Here is a 15,000-nt window from a genome sequence, read left to right as displayed (position 1 = left end):
TAATTTCTTCTACTTTTTCAGTGACACAAAGTTCAAGCTGCTTATCTAATTGGTGAAAATGCAATGTCTGTTTATCACACTCACTTTGACTATATATGTTGTAGCAAGAGATTGTTTCTCGCTCACGGCCATACCAGCCTGGGTACGCCCGATCTCGTCTGATCTCGGAAGCTAAGCAGGGTCGGGCCTGGTTAGTACTTGGATGGGAGACCGCCTGGGAATACCAGGTGCTGTAAGCATTTTGTCCACGAGGGTGTGCTCTTGCACTATTTCATCAGCAACACTGCCTTGTATTAAGCATTTAATGATGAATTGACTAAATGTCTGTTTTATCAGACTCACTTTGACTATATATGTTGTAGCAAGAGACTGTTTCTCGCTTACGGCCATACCAGCCTGGGTACGCCCGATCTCGTCTGATCTCGGAAGCTAAGCAGGGTCGGGCCTGGTTAGTACTTGGATGGGAGACCGCCTGGGAATACCAGGTGCTGTAAGCATTTTGTCCACGAGGGTGTGCTCTTGCACTATTTCATCAGCAACACTGCCTTGTAGTGAGCATTTAATGATGAATTGACTAAATGCAGCTTCCTGCCTTTTTGATAGGATCAAATTTCCTTGTGTTTTCGATTAGCATCTGCCTTGTATTTATAAGACAAACAAGAATATTGTTGCTGAATGCAGCTTGTGTGTGCTTTGTGCTCCTTTGCCCTGTTCAAATGATGAAAGGAAATAAAGTTTGTATTTTATCCAACTACCTGTGCTAAAAAGTGATGGGAACAGTGTTTGTAATTTCTTCTACTTTTTCAGTGACACAAAGTTCAAGCTGCTTATCTAATTGGTGAAAATGCAATGTCTGTTTATCACACTCACTTTGACTACATATGTTGTAGCAAGAGACTGTTTCTCGCTTACGGCCATACCAGCCTGGGTACGCCCGATCTCGTCTGATCTCGGAAGCTAAGCAGGGTCGGGCCTGGTTAGTACTTGGATGGGAGACCGCCTGGGAATACCAGGTGCTGTAAGCATTTTGTCCACGAGGGTGTGCTCTTGCACTATTTCATCAGCAACACTGCCTTGTATTAAGCATTTAATGATGAATTGACTAAATGTCTGTTTTATCAGACTCACTTTGACTATATATGTTGTAGCAAGAGACTGTTTCGCGCTTACGGCCATACCAGCCTGGGTACGCCCGATCTCGTCTGATCTCGGAAGCTAAGCAGGGTCGGGCCTGGTTAGTACTTGGATGGGAGACCGCCTGGGAATACCAGGTGCTGTAAGCATTTTGTCCACGAGGGTGTGCTCTTGCACTATTTCATCAGCAACACTGCCTTGTATTAAGCATTTAATGATGAATTGACTAAATGTCTGTTTTATCAGACTCACTTTGACTATATATGTTGTAGCAAGAGATTGTTTCTCGCTTACGTCCATACCAGCCTGGGTACGCCCGATCTCGTCTGATCTCGGAAGCTAAGCAGGGTCGGGCCTGGTTAGTACTTGGATGGGAGACCGCCTGGGAATACCAGGTGCTGTAAGCATTTTGTCCACGAGGGTGTGCTCTTGCACTATTTCATCAGCAACACTGCCTTGTAGTAAGCATTTAATGATGAATTGACTAAATGCAGCTTCCTGCCTTTTTAATAGGATCAAATTTCCTTGTGTTTTCAATTAGCATCTGCCTTGTATTTATAAGACAAACAAGAATATTGTTGCTGAATGCAGCTTGTGTGTGCTTTGTGCTCCTTTGCCCTGTTCAAATGATGAAAGGAAATAAAGTTTGTATTTTATCCAACTACCTGTGCTAAAAAGTGATGGGAACAGTGTTTGTAATTTCTTCTACTTTTTCAGTGACACAAAGTTCAAGCTGCTTATCTAATTGGTGAAAATGCAATGTCTGTTTATCACACTCACTTTGACTATATATGTTGTAGCAAGAGATTGTTTCTCGCTTACGGCCATACCAGCCTGGGTACGCCCGATCTCGTCTGATCTCGGAAGCTAAGCCGGGTCGGGCCTGGTTAGTACTTGGATGGGAGACCGCCTGGGAATACCAGGTGCTGTAAGCATTTTGTCCACGAGGGTGTGCTCTTGCACTATTTCATCAGCAACACTGCCTTGTAGTGAGCATTTAATGATGAATTGACTAAATGCAGCTTCCTGCCTTTTTGATAGGATCAAATTTCCTTGTGTTTTCGATTAGCATCTGCCTTGTATTTATAAGACAAACAAGAATATTGTTGCTGAATGCAGCTTGTGTGTGCTTTGTGCTCCTTTGCCCTGTTCAAATGATGAAAGGAAATAAAGTTTGTATTTTATCCAACGACCTGTGCTAAAAAGTGATGGGAACAGTGTTTGTAATTTCTTCTACTTTTTCAGTGACACAAAGTTCAAGCTGCTTATCTAATTGGTGAAAATGCAATGTCTGTTTATCACACTCACTTTGACTATATATGTTGTAGCAAGAGACTGTTTCTCGCTTACGGCCATACCAGCCTGGGTACGCCCGATCTCGTCTGATCTCGGAAGCTAAGCAGGGTCGGGCCTGGTTAGTACTTGGATGGGAGACCGCCTGGGAATACCAGGTGCTGTAAGCATTTTGTCCACGAGGGTGTGCTCTTGCACTATTTCATCAGCAACACTGCCTTGTATTAAGCATTTAATGATGAATTGACTAAATGTCTGTTTTATCAGACTCACTTTGACTATATATGTTGTAGCAAGAGACTGTTTCGCGCTTACGGCCATACCAGCCTGGGTACGCCCGATCTCGTCTGATCTCGGAAGCTAAGCCGGGTCGGGCCTGGTTAGTACTTGGATGGGAGACCGCCTGGGAATACCAGGTGCTGTAAGCATTTTGTCCACGAGGGTGTGCTCTTGCACTATTTCATCAGCAACACTGCCTTGTATTAAGCATTTAATGATGAATTGACTAAATGTCTGTTTTATCAGACTCACTTTGACTATATATGTTGTAGCAAGAGATTGTTTCTCGCTTACGGCCATACCAGCCTGGGTACTCCCGATCTCGTCTGATCTCGGAAGCTAAGCCGGGTCGGGCCTGGTTAGTACTTGGATGGGAGACCGCCTGGGAATACCAGGTGCTGTAAGCATTTTGTCCACGAGGGTGTGCTCTTGCACTATTTCATCAGCAACACTGCCTTGTATTAAGCATTTAATGATGAATTGACTAAATGTCTGTTTTATCAGACTCACTTTGACTATATATGTTGTAGCAAGAGACTGTTTCTCGCTTACGGCCATACCAGCCTGGGTACGCCCGATCTCGTCTGATCTCGGAAGCTAAGCAGGGTCGGGCCTGGTTAGTACTTGGATGGGAGACCGCCTGGGAATACCAGGTGCTGTAAGCATTTTGTCCACGAGGGTGTGCTCTTGCACTATTTCATCAGCAACACTGCCTTGTAGTGAGCATTTAATGATGAATTGACTAAATGCAGCTTCCTGCCTTTTTAATAGGATCAAATTTCCTTGTGTTTTCAATTAGCATCTGCCTTGTATTTATAAGACAAACAAGAATATTGTTGCTGAATGCAGCTTGTGTGTGCTTTGTGCTCCTTTGCCCTGTTCAAATGATGAAAGGAAATAAAGTTTGTATTTTATCCAACTACCTGTGCTAAAAAGTGATGGGAACAGTGTTTGTAATTTCTTCTACTTTTTCAGTGACACAAAGTTCAAGCTGCTTATCTAATTGGTGAAAATGCAATGTCTGTTTATCACACTCACTTTGACTATATATGTTGTAGCAAGAGATTGTTTCTCGCTTACGGCCATACCAGCCTGGGTACGCCCGATCTCGTCTGATCTCGGAAGCTAAGCCGGGTCGGGCCTGGTTAGTACTTGGATGGGAGACCGCCTGGGAATACCAGGTGCTGTAAGCATTTTTTCCACGAGGGTGTGCTCTTGCACTATTTCATCAGCAACACTGCCTTGTATTAAGCATTTAATGATGAATTGACTAAATGTCTGTTTTATCAGACTCACTTTGACTATATATGTTGTAGCAAGAGATTGTTTCTCGCTTACGGCCATACCAGCCTGGGTACTCCCGATCTCGTCTGATCTCGGAAGCTAAGCCGGGTCGGGCCTGGTTAGTACTTGGATGGGAGACCGCCTGGGAATACCAGGTGCTGTAAGCATTTTGTCCACGAGGGTGTGCTCTTGCACTATTTCATCAGCAACACTGCCTTGTAGTGAGCATTTAATGATGAATTGACTAAATGCAGCTTCCTGCCTTTTTAATAGGATCAAATTTCCTTGTGTTTTCAATTAGCATCTGCCTTGTATTTATAAGACAAACAAGAATATTGTTGCTGAATGCAGCTTGTGTGTGCTTTGTGCTCCTTTGCCCTGTTCAAATGATGAAAGGAAATAAAGTTTGTATTTTATCCAACTACCTGTGCTAAAAAGTGATGGGAACAGTGTTTGTAATTTCTTCTACTTTTTCAGTGACACAAAGTTCAAGCTGCTTATCTAATTGGTGAAAATGCAATGTCTGTTTATCACACTCACTTTGACTATATATGTTGTAGCAAGAGACTGTTTCTCGCTTACGGCCATACCAGCCTGGGTTCGCCCGATCTCGTCTGATCTCGGAAGCTAAGCAGGGTCGGGCCTGGTTAGTACTTGGATGGGAGACCGCCTGGGAATACCAGGTGCTGTAAGCATTTTGTCCACGAGGGTGTGCTCTTGCACTATTTCATCAGCAACACTGCCTTGTATTAAGCATTTAATGATGAATTGACTAAATGTCTGTTTTATCAGACTCACTTTGACTATATATGTTGTAGCAAGAGATTGTTTCTCGCTTACGGCCATACCAGCCTGGGTACGCCCGATCTCGTCTGATCTCGGAAGCTAAGCAGGGTCGGGCCTGGTTAGTACTTGGATGGGACACCGCCTGGGAATACCAGGTGCTGTAAGCATTTTGTCCACGAGGGTGTGCTCTTGCACTATTTCATCAGCAACACTGCCTTGTATTAAGCATTTAATGATGAATTGACTAAATGTCTGTTTTATCAGACTCACTTTGACTATATATGTTGTAGCAAGAGATTGTTTCTCGCTTACGGCCATACCAGCCTGGGTACGCCCGATCTCGTCTGATCTCGGAAGCTAAGCAGGGTCGGGCCTGGTTAGTACTTGGATGGGAGACCGCCTGGGAATACCAGGTGCTGTAAGCATTTTGTCCACGAGGGTGTGCTCTTGCACTATTTCATCAGCAACACTGCCTTGTATTAAGCATTTAATGATGAATTGACTAAATGTCTGTTTTATCAGACTCACTTTGACTATATATGTTGTAGCAAGAGATTGTTTCTAACTTACGGCCATACCAGCCTGGGTACGCCCGATCTCGTCTGATCTCGGAAGCTAAGCCGGGTCGGGCCTGGTTAGTACTTGGATGGGAGACCGCCTGGGAATACCAGGTGCTGTAAGCATTTTGTCCACGAGGGTGTGCTCTTGCACTATTTCATCAGCAACACTGCCTTGTATTAAGCATTTAATGATGAATTGACTAAATGTCTGTTTTATCAGACTCACTTTGACTATATATGTTGTAGCAAGAGACTGTTTCTCGCTTACGGCCATACCAGCCTGGGTACGCCCGATCTCGTCTGATCTCGGAAGCTAAGCAGGGTCGGGCCTGGTTAGTACTTGGATGGGAGACCGCCTGGGAATACCAGGTGCTGTAAGCATTTTGTCCACGAGGGTGTGCTCTTGCACTATTTCATCAGCAACACTGCCTTGTATTAAGCATTTAATGATGAATTGACTAAATGTCTGTTTTATCAGACTCACTTTGACTATATATGTTGTAGCAAGAGACTGTTTCTCGCTTACGGCCATACCAGCCTGGGTACGCCCGATCTCGTCTGATCTCGGAAGCTAAGCAGGGTCGGGCCTGGTTAGTACTTGGATGGGAGACCGCCTGGGAATACCAGGTGCTGTAAGCATTTTGTCCACGAGGGTGTGCTCTTGCACTATTTCATCAGCAACACTGCCTTGTAGTGAGCATTTAATGATGAATTGACTAAATGCAGCTTCCTGCCTTTTTAATAGGATCAAATTTCCTTGTGTTTTCAATTAGCATCTGCCTTGTATTTATAAGACAAACAAGAATATTGTTGCTGAATGCAGCTTGTGTGTGCTTTGTGCTCCTTTGCCCTGTTCAAATGATGAAAGGAAATAAAGTTTGTATTTTATCCAACTACCTGTGCTAAAAAGTGATGGGAACAGTGTTTGTAATTTCTTCTACTTTTTCAGTGACACAAAGTTCAAGCTGCTTATCTAATTGGTGAAAATGCAATGTCTGTTTATCACACTCACTTTGACTATATATGTTGTAGCAAGAGATTGTTTCTCGCTTACGGCCATACCAGCCTGGGTACGCCCGATCTCGTCTGATCTCGGAAGCTAAGCCGGGTCGGGCCTGGTTAGTACTTGGATGGGAGACCGCCTGGGAATACCAGGTGCTGTAAGCATTTTGTCCACGAGGGTGTGCTCTTGCACTATTTCATCAGCAACACTGCCTTGTATTAAGCATTTAATGATGAATTGACTAAATGTCTGTTTTATCAGACTCACTTTGACTATATATGTTGTAGCAAGAGACTGTTTCTCGCTTACGGCCATACCAGCCTGGGTACGCCCGATCTCGTCTGATCTCGGAAGCTAAGCAGGGTCGGGCCTGGTTAGTACTTGGATGGGAGACCGCCTGGGAATACCAGGTGCTGTAAGCATTTTGTCCACGAGGGTGTGCCCCTGCACTATTTCATCAGCAACACTGCCTTGTAGTGAGCATTTAATGATGAATTGACTAAATGCAGCTTCCTGCCTTTTTAATAGGATCAAATTTTCTTGTGTTTTCAATTAGCATCTGCCTTGTATTTATAAGACAAACAAGAATATTGTTGCTGAATGCAGCTTGTGTGTGCTTTGTGCTCCTTTGCCCTGTTCAAATGATGAAAGGAAATAAAGTTTGTATTTTATCCAACTACCTGTGCTAAAAAGTGATGGGAACAGTGTTTGTAATTTCTTCTACTTTTTCAGTGACACAAAGTTCAAGCTGCTTATCTAATTGGTGAAAATGCAATGTCTGTTTATCACACTCACTTTGACTATATATGTTGTAGCAAGAGATTGTTTCTCGCTTACGGCCATACCAGCCTGGGTACGCCCGATCTCGTCTGATCTCGGAAGCTAAGCAGGGTCGGGCCTGGTTAGTACTTGGATGGGAGACCGCCTGGGAATACCAGGTGCTGTAAGCATTTTGTCCACGAGGGTGTGCTCTTGCACTATTTCATCAGCAACACTGCCTTGTATTAAGCATTTAATGATGAATTGACTAAATGTCTGTTTTATCAGACTCACTTTGACTATATATGTTGTAGCAAGAGATTGTTTCTCGCTTACGGCCATACCAGCCTGGGTACGCCCGATCTCATCTGATCTCGGAAGCTAAGCAGGGTCGGGCCTGGTTAGTACTTGGATGGGAGACCGCCTGGGAATACCAGGTGCTGTAAGCATTTTGTCCACGAGGGTGTGCTCTTGCACTATTTCATCAGCAACACTGCCTTGTAGTAAGCATTTAATGATGAATTGACTAAATGCAGCTTCCTGCCTTTTTAATAGGATCAAATTTCCTTGTGTTTTCAATTAGCATCTGCCTTGTATTTATAAGACAAACAAGAATATTGTTGCTGAATGCAGCTTGTGTGTGCTTTGTGCTCCTTTGCCCTGTTCAAATGATGAAAGGAAATAAAGTTTGTATTTTATCCAACTACCTGTGCTAAAAAGTGATGGGAACAGTGTTTGTAATTTCTTCTACTTTTTCAGTGACACAAAGTTCAAGCTGCTTATCTAATTGGTGAAAATGCAATGTCTGTTTATCACACTCACTTTGACTATATATGTTGTAGCAAGAGACTGTTTCTCGCTTACGGCCATACCATCCTGGGGGCGCTAATCCTTGATTGGAGAAGTGACGACAGGTGCGAGTAATTGAGCTGTGAGTGTTTGCTTGAGAGTGTTTGCTCGAGAGATATTTTCGTTTCTTTTTTGGATTTTGCAATATAATTTATTGTTTTCTCATTTGGATAGTTTTTAGTTTTGTTTAGTTTTCCCCCCCTGCAGTTTTGCTGCCTGGGGGAGGTTTTTTCGCTCTCATTTTTGATTTACAATGACGGACAACATGGCAACGACAAACGGAATGGACAAGGACAACGAAAATGCGCAACGGAAGGAAAACTAAAAAGGAGGAATGAAATATGGAAAAGAATACACGGTGGCAATTGAGTTGGTGGGAGAAGAAAAGGTGACGACGATGGAATTACTACGAGCAATTAAGGAGACGTGTGGAGAGGTGGTGGGATGCCGAATGAAAGGAGATAAGAAATATGAAATTACGATGAGAAACGGAAAAGGTAAAGAACGGCTAATGGACGGTATACGGATAAAGGACAACAAGATACTGGCGAGAGATGTGAATATTAATGAATTGGTTGTGTCTTTTATGAATCTACCGGTATATATAGAAGATAAAGTGATACTGGACAAGTTGAGAAGCTGGGGAGTAACGGCCGTATCGGAGATAAGGAGGAGAGTTTGGCCTGGAACGGAGGTGGTTGACGGAACAAGGTTCTGTAAAGTTAAATTTACGGAAAAAGTCACATCATTGCCATATTCCACAAAAATTGAGACGCTGGAAGGAGCTGAATACTTCAGGGTGATCCATGACAAGCAGGTCAGAGTTTGTCGATTGTGCATACAACCTGGGCACATAGTTAAAGATTGCCCTGAATTCAAGTGTTTCAAGTGCGGCAATCAAGGCCATTATGCGAGAGAGTGTGTCGGAGAGAAGGAAAGGAATGTTTGTGGTAGATGCAGAAAGAGATTGGCGGAATGCAACTGTGGAGAAGTTATGACTGAAGAGGGGAGTCAAGTACTATTCGAGGAAGCAGTTGTATTGTCGGAAGAAGGAGAAGAAGATGGAGGAGATGATGTGGTGGAAGGTGGAGAGACGGAGGAAGGAAGAAGGGAGAAGAAGGAAGACCAGAAGATTAACGAAATTGGGAGCAGCATGGATTCAGAAATAAGAAGATGGAGTTTTCAGGAGGAGGGGGAGTGGACTGGGGGGAAGCTCGGGGGACTCACAGGTTTTAGGGGAAAGCACAGCACAAACAAGTAACTCGGGGGTGAAGAAATGGAGAGGGTTTTAAGTTTAATGACAATAACAGAGACGGGTATGAACACGGGGAGCACAACGACGACAATATATGAGACGGAGATGAACACGGGGAGCACAACGAACATTCCAGAAACGGCGATGAACACGGGGAGCACAACGACGACTACACATGAGACGGAGATGAACATTCCAGAAACGGCGGAGAACACGGGGAGCACAACGAACATTCCAGAATCGGCGATGAACACGGGGAGCACAACGGACGAGGGTGTAAAGAAGAAAAGTTGGCTGGATGAAATGGACTTGGAGGAGATATCGGACTCGGATGATGGGGAAAAGTTTGAAAGAATGAGAGGAGGATACAGGAAGAGGAAAGCAGCGGAGGGGGGGGAGAGAAAGGGTGGAAGAGGAAAGAAACTGGATAAAAGGTAGAGGATAATGAAATTATATTTTATAATTTTATTATTTATTAGTATGGTCACAATAATGTCGATAAATGCGAATGGGTTGAGAACAATAGGAAAATTTAATAGAATAGTACACATAAAGAATTCTGATATTTTATGTATTCAAGAGACGCACTGGGATAATATGTGTGTTTTAGAAATTCAGAAAATATGGAGGGATTTTATTTATGTAAACAATGGTAGGGGGAATTCATGTGGGGTTGCAATTTTAATAAGGAAGGATGTAGTAGAAAATGTGAAGAAGATATATAATGATAATAATGGGAGGATTTTAATTTTAGATTTTGAATATATGAGTAGGGTTTTTAGGATTATAAATATTTATGCGCCGAATAATGAAACAGAGAGAAGGAATTTATTTTTAGAATTAGCGAAACGGTGCAAGGGAAACTGTATTTTAGTTGGGGATTTTAATGTAAAAATGGATAGACTAGATATGACAAGGGGAGCTATTTTTAGAAGTGATGTATCTAGGGGGGTTTTAAGGAAAATGATGGTTGAAAACAATTTAATTGATATATGGAGGGAGGAGAATCCGAATAAGAGAGAATTTTCTAGAAGGCAGGTGGTTTTAGGGGAATTGAAACAGACACGGATAGATTTGGTTTTAGTAAATGAAGGGTTAAGGAATTTTATGAAGGATATTAAATATATTTTTACAACTTTTAGTGATCATGCTGGGTTAACATTTTCGGTGGGGTTAGATAAGGAAAGGAAAGGGGGGGGAATATGGTGTATGAATGCAGGGTATCTAGGTGATGAGGAATACGGGAAACAACTTAAATCTTTGATAGAAGATGAAATGGAGGATAAGCAAAAAGGGAATGATAAGTGCAAGTGGTGGGAAAATGTTAAGGAAAAAATAAAAGTTTTTAGTATTAGATATGCAAGGAAGAAGAGGAGTAGGATGATAAGAGCAGAAAATTATTTAAGAACAAAATTGAATGAAGAAATGAAGAAATGTGATAGTGATCCTGATTATACTATTGAAAGGTTTTTAGATTTAAAAGCAAAATTGAGCAAATGTGAAATAGAGAAGTGTAAGGGTGCAATTATTAGAAGTAGGGCAAAATATGTTTTAGAAGGGGAGAAATGTACCTCGTTTTTTCTTGGTTTAGAAAAAACTAAACAGACGAAATCATATATTAGTGAGATTGAAAATGTAAAGGGTGAAGTGGTAAATGATTATGTTGAAATATTAGAAACTGTACAGAATTTTTATAAGGATTTATTTAAGAAAGGGGAGGTGGATGAGGGGTGTGTAAAAGAGATTTTAAGTAGTGTGGATGTGCAAATTGGTGTTGAAGATAAGCAAATGTGTGATAGGAAGATAACAATGGATGAAGTGAAAGATGCAATTAAGGGTTTACAAATAAATAAAAGTCCTGGAGTAGATGGACTAATTGCAGAGTTTTATAAAATGTATGAAAGTATTTTAGCACCTATTTTATTAGAAGTATATCAATATATGGAAGACAATGATACTGTTTCAGATTCCATGGTGACAGGGCTGATATCGATTTTATATAAAAATAAGGGGAGCAAACTGAAACTAGAAAATTATAGGCCAATTAGTTTATTAAACTCAGATTATAAGATTTTAGCTAAGATACTGGCAAATAGGATGAAGATGGTTTTAAATGATATTATAGCACCTACACAAAATTATAGTGTGCCTGGAAGAGATATAGCAGATACCATAACTACACTTAGAGATGTGATAAATAAAATGAATAGTGACAAGATGGGGGGGATTGTTTTAAGTATAGATTTTAATAAAGCTTTTGACAGGGTGGAACATGATTTTATGTTTAGGGTACTGGAAAAGTATGGGTTTGGAAATGGTATAATAAGATGGATAAAATTATTATATAGAAAGGCTAAAAGTAGGGTTAAATGTAATGGGGTTTTAACAGATTCTTTTATTCTTGAGAGGTCAGTGAGACAGGGGTGCCCTTTATCAGCTTTATTGTTTGTTTTATCGGTAGAACCCTTAGCGGCATACCTTAAAAAGATCATTTTATAAATTGTGTAGAGACTCCGCAAGGAGGTTTTAGTTTAATTCATCAATATGCAGACGATACCACAATTACAGTCAGAGATGAGGGAAGTGTTAAAAGGGTGATGGAGTGTTTTAAAGTATATGAGAAAGCCTCAGGAGCTAAAGTGAATATGGAGAAGTCAGTAATAATGTATGTTGGGAAGAATAATGAGGGGACTTTTCCTTTTAAGGTGGTAAATGATTATTTTAAGGTGTTAGGTGTGTTTTTAGGGGTGAAGGAACAAGAAGCTAGGGATCTGACATGGAGTGGGGTTATAAATAAAGTTAGGAAGGTAGTAAATATGTGGAGGGGGAGGGCTTTGAAATTAAAAGGGAAAGTAATTGTTGTAAATTCCTTGCTGATGTCAATTTTTATTCATGTCATGAACGTTTTAGATGTACCAGAATGGGTTTTATCTGAAATGAATACGATTTTAGTTGATTTTTTATGGGATGGGAAAGGAGCGAAAATTTCTTTTAAAACATTGATTGCAGGATATGAGGAGGGGGGTTTGAAGTTGGTGGATTTAAATGTAAGGAAAAAAGCAATTAGAGTTAAAATGGTACGGAAATATTTATATGGTGAACTAGATTATGGATGGAAAAGATTTTTTAAGGAGTATTTGCAGGAGGTTGGGAGGATGGGGGACAATGGTTTATTGATGTGCATGAAAAAGAAATGTTAAGTAATATACCATTGTTTTATAGAGAAGTGTTTGAAGCTTGGGGGGAGTTTTTACCAAATATTTATTATGAGTGTACCATTTTAGACAATATTTTAAATCAGCCAATTTTCTTAAATCCCAAGATACAATATAATAATAAGATGTTGTTTTGTAAATATTTTATGAGGGCTGGGATGAGACAGATTGGGGATATTTTATACGAGGTCATTCCAGGGTTTCTTACTGTACAAGCGATTTATGATAATGTTTGTGAAGTAGAAGATGAAATAAGTAAAACTACAATAGAAAATATGTATAAGAGAATTTTAGGGTGTATTCCTGAAGAATGGGTGCTTTTAATAAATACAGAGGTGGTTGAGAGAGCTAAGGGTTTACCGGTTTTATATTATGAAAGTAATGGGGAGAAACATGTTTTATCAGGTTTGAAAGTTAAAAAGATTTATGAAAAATGTATTTTAAGAGAGATAAAAGCTCCTGCTTCAGAAAAAGTGTGGTCTAGGGTATTTGTAAATATAGATGTAAAATCAATATGGAAGAATGTCAATGTAAAATATAATTCTATAGAATGTGAAGATAATGATTTTAAATTGAAACATAATAGGATTTTTACGAACGTGGTTTTACATCAAATAAATAGAGACATTAAAAGAGAATGTGATATTTGTGGTACGGAGGTGGAAAATTTTATGCACTTTTTTATTGAATGTAGTAGATTACAAGGGTTTCATGAGTTTATAAAGGGGCTTTTAGAACAACATTGGGGAGAAGATATTGTAAATGGGGTTGAGTGGAGGAGGTTGTTTCTATTTGGTATAAATGGAAAAAGCAAAGTTTTTAATATTAATTTGATGAATTTTGTTCTTAGCCATGCTAGATACGCTGTAAGAAAAAGAAGGAATTTAGGACATTATGAAGGGAAAATTGTGAGTGTGGAGGTTTTATTTAAAAGTATTTTAGAGAAAGATATTGAACTAATATATAAATATGGAGGATGTAATTTTGAAAAACTGTTTGTGTGGGGGAGCACTTTTATCGAAATTGATCAAAATGGAAAACTTGCTTTTAATTATTAATTGGTTTTATTTTATTTTATTTTTTGATTTTGTAAAAGGATGAATTGTTCATCCTTTTTTATTATTATTGTTTGAATATTGTAAATATTATGTGTTTTTTCATAATAAAAGATAAAAAAAAAAAAAAGGTACGCCCGATCTCGTCTGATCTCGGAAGCTAAGCAGGGTTAGTACTTGGATGGGAGACCGCCTGGGAATACCAGGTGCTGTAAGCATTTTGTCCACGAGGGTGTGCTCTTGCACTATTTCATCAGCAACACTGCCTTGTATTAAGCATTTAATGATGAATTGACTAAATGTCTGTTTTATCAGACTCACTTTGACTATATATGTTGTAGCAAGAGACTGTTTCTCGCTTACGGCCATACCAGCCTGGGTACGCCCGATCTCGTCTGATCTCGGAAGCGAAGCAGGGTCGGGCCTGGTTAGTACTTGGATGGGAGACCGCCTGGGAATACCAGGTGCTGTAAGCATTTTGTCCACGAGGGTGTGCCCCTGCACATTTCATCAGCAACACTGCCTTGTAGTAAGCATTTAATGATGAATTGACTAAATGCAGCTTCCTGCCTTTTTAATAGGATCAAATTTCCTTGTGTTTTCAATTAGCATCTGCCTTGTATTTATAAGACAAACAAGAATATTGTTGCTGAATGCAGCTTGTGTGTGCTTTGTGCTCCTTTGCCCTGTTCAAATGATGAAAGGAAATAAAGTTTGTATTTTATCCAACTACCTGTGCTAAAAAGTGATGGGAACAGTGTTTGTAATTTCTTCTACTTTTTCAGTGACACAAAGTTCAAGCTGCTTATCTAATTGGTGAAAATGCAATGTCTGTTTATCACACTCACTTTGACTATATATGTTGTAGCAAGAGATTGTTTCTCGCTTACGGCCATACCAGCCTGGGTACGCCCGATCTCGTCTGATCTCGGAAGCTAAGCAGGGTCGGGCCTGGTTAGTACTTGGATGGGAGACCGCCTGGGAATACCAGGTGCTGTAAGCATTTTGTCCACGAGGGTGTGCTCTTGCACTATTTCATCAGCAACACTGCCTTGTATTAAGCATTTAATGATGAATTGACTAAATGTCTGTTTTATCAGACTCACTTTGACTATATATGTTGTAGCAAGAGATTGTTTCTCGCTACGGCCATACCAGCCTGGGTACACCCGATCTCGTCTGATCTCGGAAGCTAAGCAGCGTCGGGCCTGGTTAGTACTTGGATGGGAGACCGCCTGGGAATACCAGGTGCTGTAAGCATTTTGTCCACGAGGGTGTGCCCCTGCACTATTTCATCAGCAACACTGCCTTGTAGTAAGCATTTAATGATGAATTGACTAAATGCAGCTTCCTGCCTTTTTAACCTCTTGGGGCTAGGTGGGACGCTAGCGTGCCACCTGTGGTGCACTCCATCAACAGCAGGTGCATTTCAAGAGCGGCAAATTTGAATCCAAATAAATGTCAAAATTCAAATTTTTCAAAAATACAACTATGTTACACCATTTGAAAGATAAACATCTCCTTAATC

At 40.6% G+C, this 15,000-nt stretch overlaps 24 non-coding genes and 1 pseudogene across 24 annotated transcripts; all 25 read left to right on the top strand.

Moving 5' to 3' along the window:
- Nucleotides 1-120: 120 nt before the first annotated feature.
- LOC123737792 (5S ribosomal RNA) lies at nt 121-239 on the top strand. Its single transcript, XR_006767090.1, has one exon. It is a non-coding gene; the product is annotated as a 5S ribosomal RNA (ribosomal RNA).
- A 139-nt stretch (nt 240-378) lies between these two features.
- Nucleotides 379-497, top strand: LOC123737819 (5S ribosomal RNA). Its single transcript, XR_006767117.1, has one exon. It is a non-coding gene; the product is annotated as a 5S ribosomal RNA (ribosomal RNA).
- A 409-nt stretch (nt 498-906) lies between these two features.
- LOC123737808 (5S ribosomal RNA) lies at nt 907-1,025 on the top strand. The gene has a single exon (XR_006767106.1). It is a non-coding gene; the product is annotated as a 5S ribosomal RNA (ribosomal RNA).
- A 139-nt stretch (nt 1,026-1,164) lies between these two features.
- On the top strand, nt 1,165-1,283 carry LOC123737797 (5S ribosomal RNA). The gene has a single exon (XR_006767095.1). It is a non-coding gene; the product is annotated as a 5S ribosomal RNA (ribosomal RNA).
- Nucleotides 1,284-1,422: 139 nt separating this feature from the next.
- LOC123737880 (5S ribosomal RNA) lies at nt 1,423-1,541 on the top strand. The gene has a single exon (XR_006767178.1). It is a non-coding gene; the product is annotated as a 5S ribosomal RNA (ribosomal RNA).
- A 409-nt stretch (nt 1,542-1,950) lies between these two features.
- On the top strand, nt 1,951-2,069 carry LOC123737812 (5S ribosomal RNA). The gene has a single exon (XR_006767110.1). It is a non-coding gene; the product is annotated as a 5S ribosomal RNA (ribosomal RNA).
- A 409-nt stretch (nt 2,070-2,478) lies between these two features.
- On the top strand, nt 2,479-2,597 carry LOC123737786 (5S ribosomal RNA). Its single transcript, XR_006767084.1, has one exon. It is a non-coding gene; the product is annotated as a 5S ribosomal RNA (ribosomal RNA).
- A 139-nt stretch (nt 2,598-2,736) lies between these two features.
- On the top strand, nt 2,737-2,855 carry LOC123737811 (5S ribosomal RNA). Its single transcript, XR_006767109.1, has one exon. It is a non-coding gene; the product is annotated as a 5S ribosomal RNA (ribosomal RNA).
- Nucleotides 2,856-2,994: 139 nt separating this feature from the next.
- On the top strand, nt 2,995-3,113 carry LOC123737843 (5S ribosomal RNA). The gene has a single exon (XR_006767141.1). It is a non-coding gene; the product is annotated as a 5S ribosomal RNA (ribosomal RNA).
- Nucleotides 3,114-3,252: 139 nt separating this feature from the next.
- Nucleotides 3,253-3,371, top strand: LOC123737775 (5S ribosomal RNA). The gene has a single exon (XR_006767073.1). It is a non-coding gene; the product is annotated as a 5S ribosomal RNA (ribosomal RNA).
- Nucleotides 3,372-3,780: 409 nt separating this feature from the next.
- On the top strand, nt 3,781-3,899 carry LOC123737810 (5S ribosomal RNA). Its single transcript, XR_006767108.1, has one exon. It is a non-coding gene; the product is annotated as a 5S ribosomal RNA (ribosomal RNA).
- Nucleotides 3,900-4,038: 139 nt separating this feature from the next.
- Nucleotides 4,039-4,157, top strand: LOC123737842 (5S ribosomal RNA). Its single transcript, XR_006767140.1, has one exon. It is a non-coding gene; the product is annotated as a 5S ribosomal RNA (ribosomal RNA).
- Nucleotides 4,158-4,566: 409 nt separating this feature from the next.
- Nucleotides 4,567-4,685, top strand: LOC123737602 (5S ribosomal RNA). The gene has a single exon (XR_006766903.1). It is a non-coding gene; the product is annotated as a 5S ribosomal RNA (ribosomal RNA).
- A 139-nt stretch (nt 4,686-4,824) lies between these two features.
- On the top strand, nt 4,825-4,943 carry LOC123737651 (5S ribosomal RNA). The gene has a single exon (XR_006766950.1). It is a non-coding gene; the product is annotated as a 5S ribosomal RNA (ribosomal RNA).
- Nucleotides 4,944-5,082: 139 nt separating this feature from the next.
- LOC123737764 (5S ribosomal RNA) lies at nt 5,083-5,201 on the top strand. Its single transcript, XR_006767062.1, has one exon. It is a non-coding gene; the product is annotated as a 5S ribosomal RNA (ribosomal RNA).
- A 139-nt stretch (nt 5,202-5,340) lies between these two features.
- LOC123737076 (5S ribosomal RNA) lies at nt 5,341-5,459 on the top strand. The gene has a single exon (XR_006766616.1). It is a non-coding gene; the product is annotated as a 5S ribosomal RNA (ribosomal RNA).
- A 139-nt stretch (nt 5,460-5,598) lies between these two features.
- Nucleotides 5,599-5,717, top strand: LOC123737753 (5S ribosomal RNA). Its single transcript, XR_006767051.1, has one exon. It is a non-coding gene; the product is annotated as a 5S ribosomal RNA (ribosomal RNA).
- Nucleotides 5,718-5,856: 139 nt separating this feature from the next.
- On the top strand, nt 5,857-5,975 carry LOC123737742 (5S ribosomal RNA). Its single transcript, XR_006767040.1, has one exon. It is a non-coding gene; the product is annotated as a 5S ribosomal RNA (ribosomal RNA).
- A 409-nt stretch (nt 5,976-6,384) lies between these two features.
- Nucleotides 6,385-6,503, top strand: LOC123737809 (5S ribosomal RNA). The gene has a single exon (XR_006767107.1). It is a non-coding gene; the product is annotated as a 5S ribosomal RNA (ribosomal RNA).
- A 139-nt stretch (nt 6,504-6,642) lies between these two features.
- On the top strand, nt 6,643-6,761 carry LOC123737730 (5S ribosomal RNA). Its single transcript, XR_006767028.1, has one exon. It is a non-coding gene; the product is annotated as a 5S ribosomal RNA (ribosomal RNA).
- A 409-nt stretch (nt 6,762-7,170) lies between these two features.
- Nucleotides 7,171-7,289, top strand: LOC123737719 (5S ribosomal RNA). The gene has a single exon (XR_006767017.1). It is a non-coding gene; the product is annotated as a 5S ribosomal RNA (ribosomal RNA).
- Nucleotides 7,290-7,428: 139 nt separating this feature from the next.
- LOC123737736 (5S ribosomal RNA) lies at nt 7,429-7,547 on the top strand. Its single transcript, XR_006767034.1, has one exon. It is a non-coding gene; the product is annotated as a 5S ribosomal RNA (ribosomal RNA).
- A 6,282-nt stretch (nt 7,548-13,829) lies between these two features.
- Nucleotides 13,830-13,948, top strand: LOC123737632 (5S ribosomal RNA). Its single transcript, XR_006766931.1, has one exon. It is a non-coding gene; the product is annotated as a 5S ribosomal RNA (ribosomal RNA).
- A 408-nt stretch (nt 13,949-14,356) lies between these two features.
- LOC123737708 (5S ribosomal RNA) lies at nt 14,357-14,475 on the top strand. The gene has a single exon (XR_006767006.1). It is a non-coding gene; the product is annotated as a 5S ribosomal RNA (ribosomal RNA).
- Nucleotides 14,476-14,614: 139 nt separating this feature from the next.
- Nucleotides 14,615-14,732, top strand: LOC123737304 (uncharacterized; annotated as a pseudogene).
- The last annotated feature ends 268 nt before the right edge of the window (nt 14,733-15,000 follow it).

This window comes from Salmo salar, unplaced genomic scaffold (genome assembly GCF_905237065.1).
Source record: "Salmo salar unplaced genomic scaffold, Ssal_v3.1, whole genome shotgun sequence".
NCBI lineage: Eukaryota > Metazoa > Chordata > Actinopteri > Salmoniformes > Salmonidae > Salmo > Salmo salar.
The sequence above is the reverse complement of the archived record's forward strand: the minus strand, read 5'-3'. Positions and strand labels throughout refer to the sequence as shown.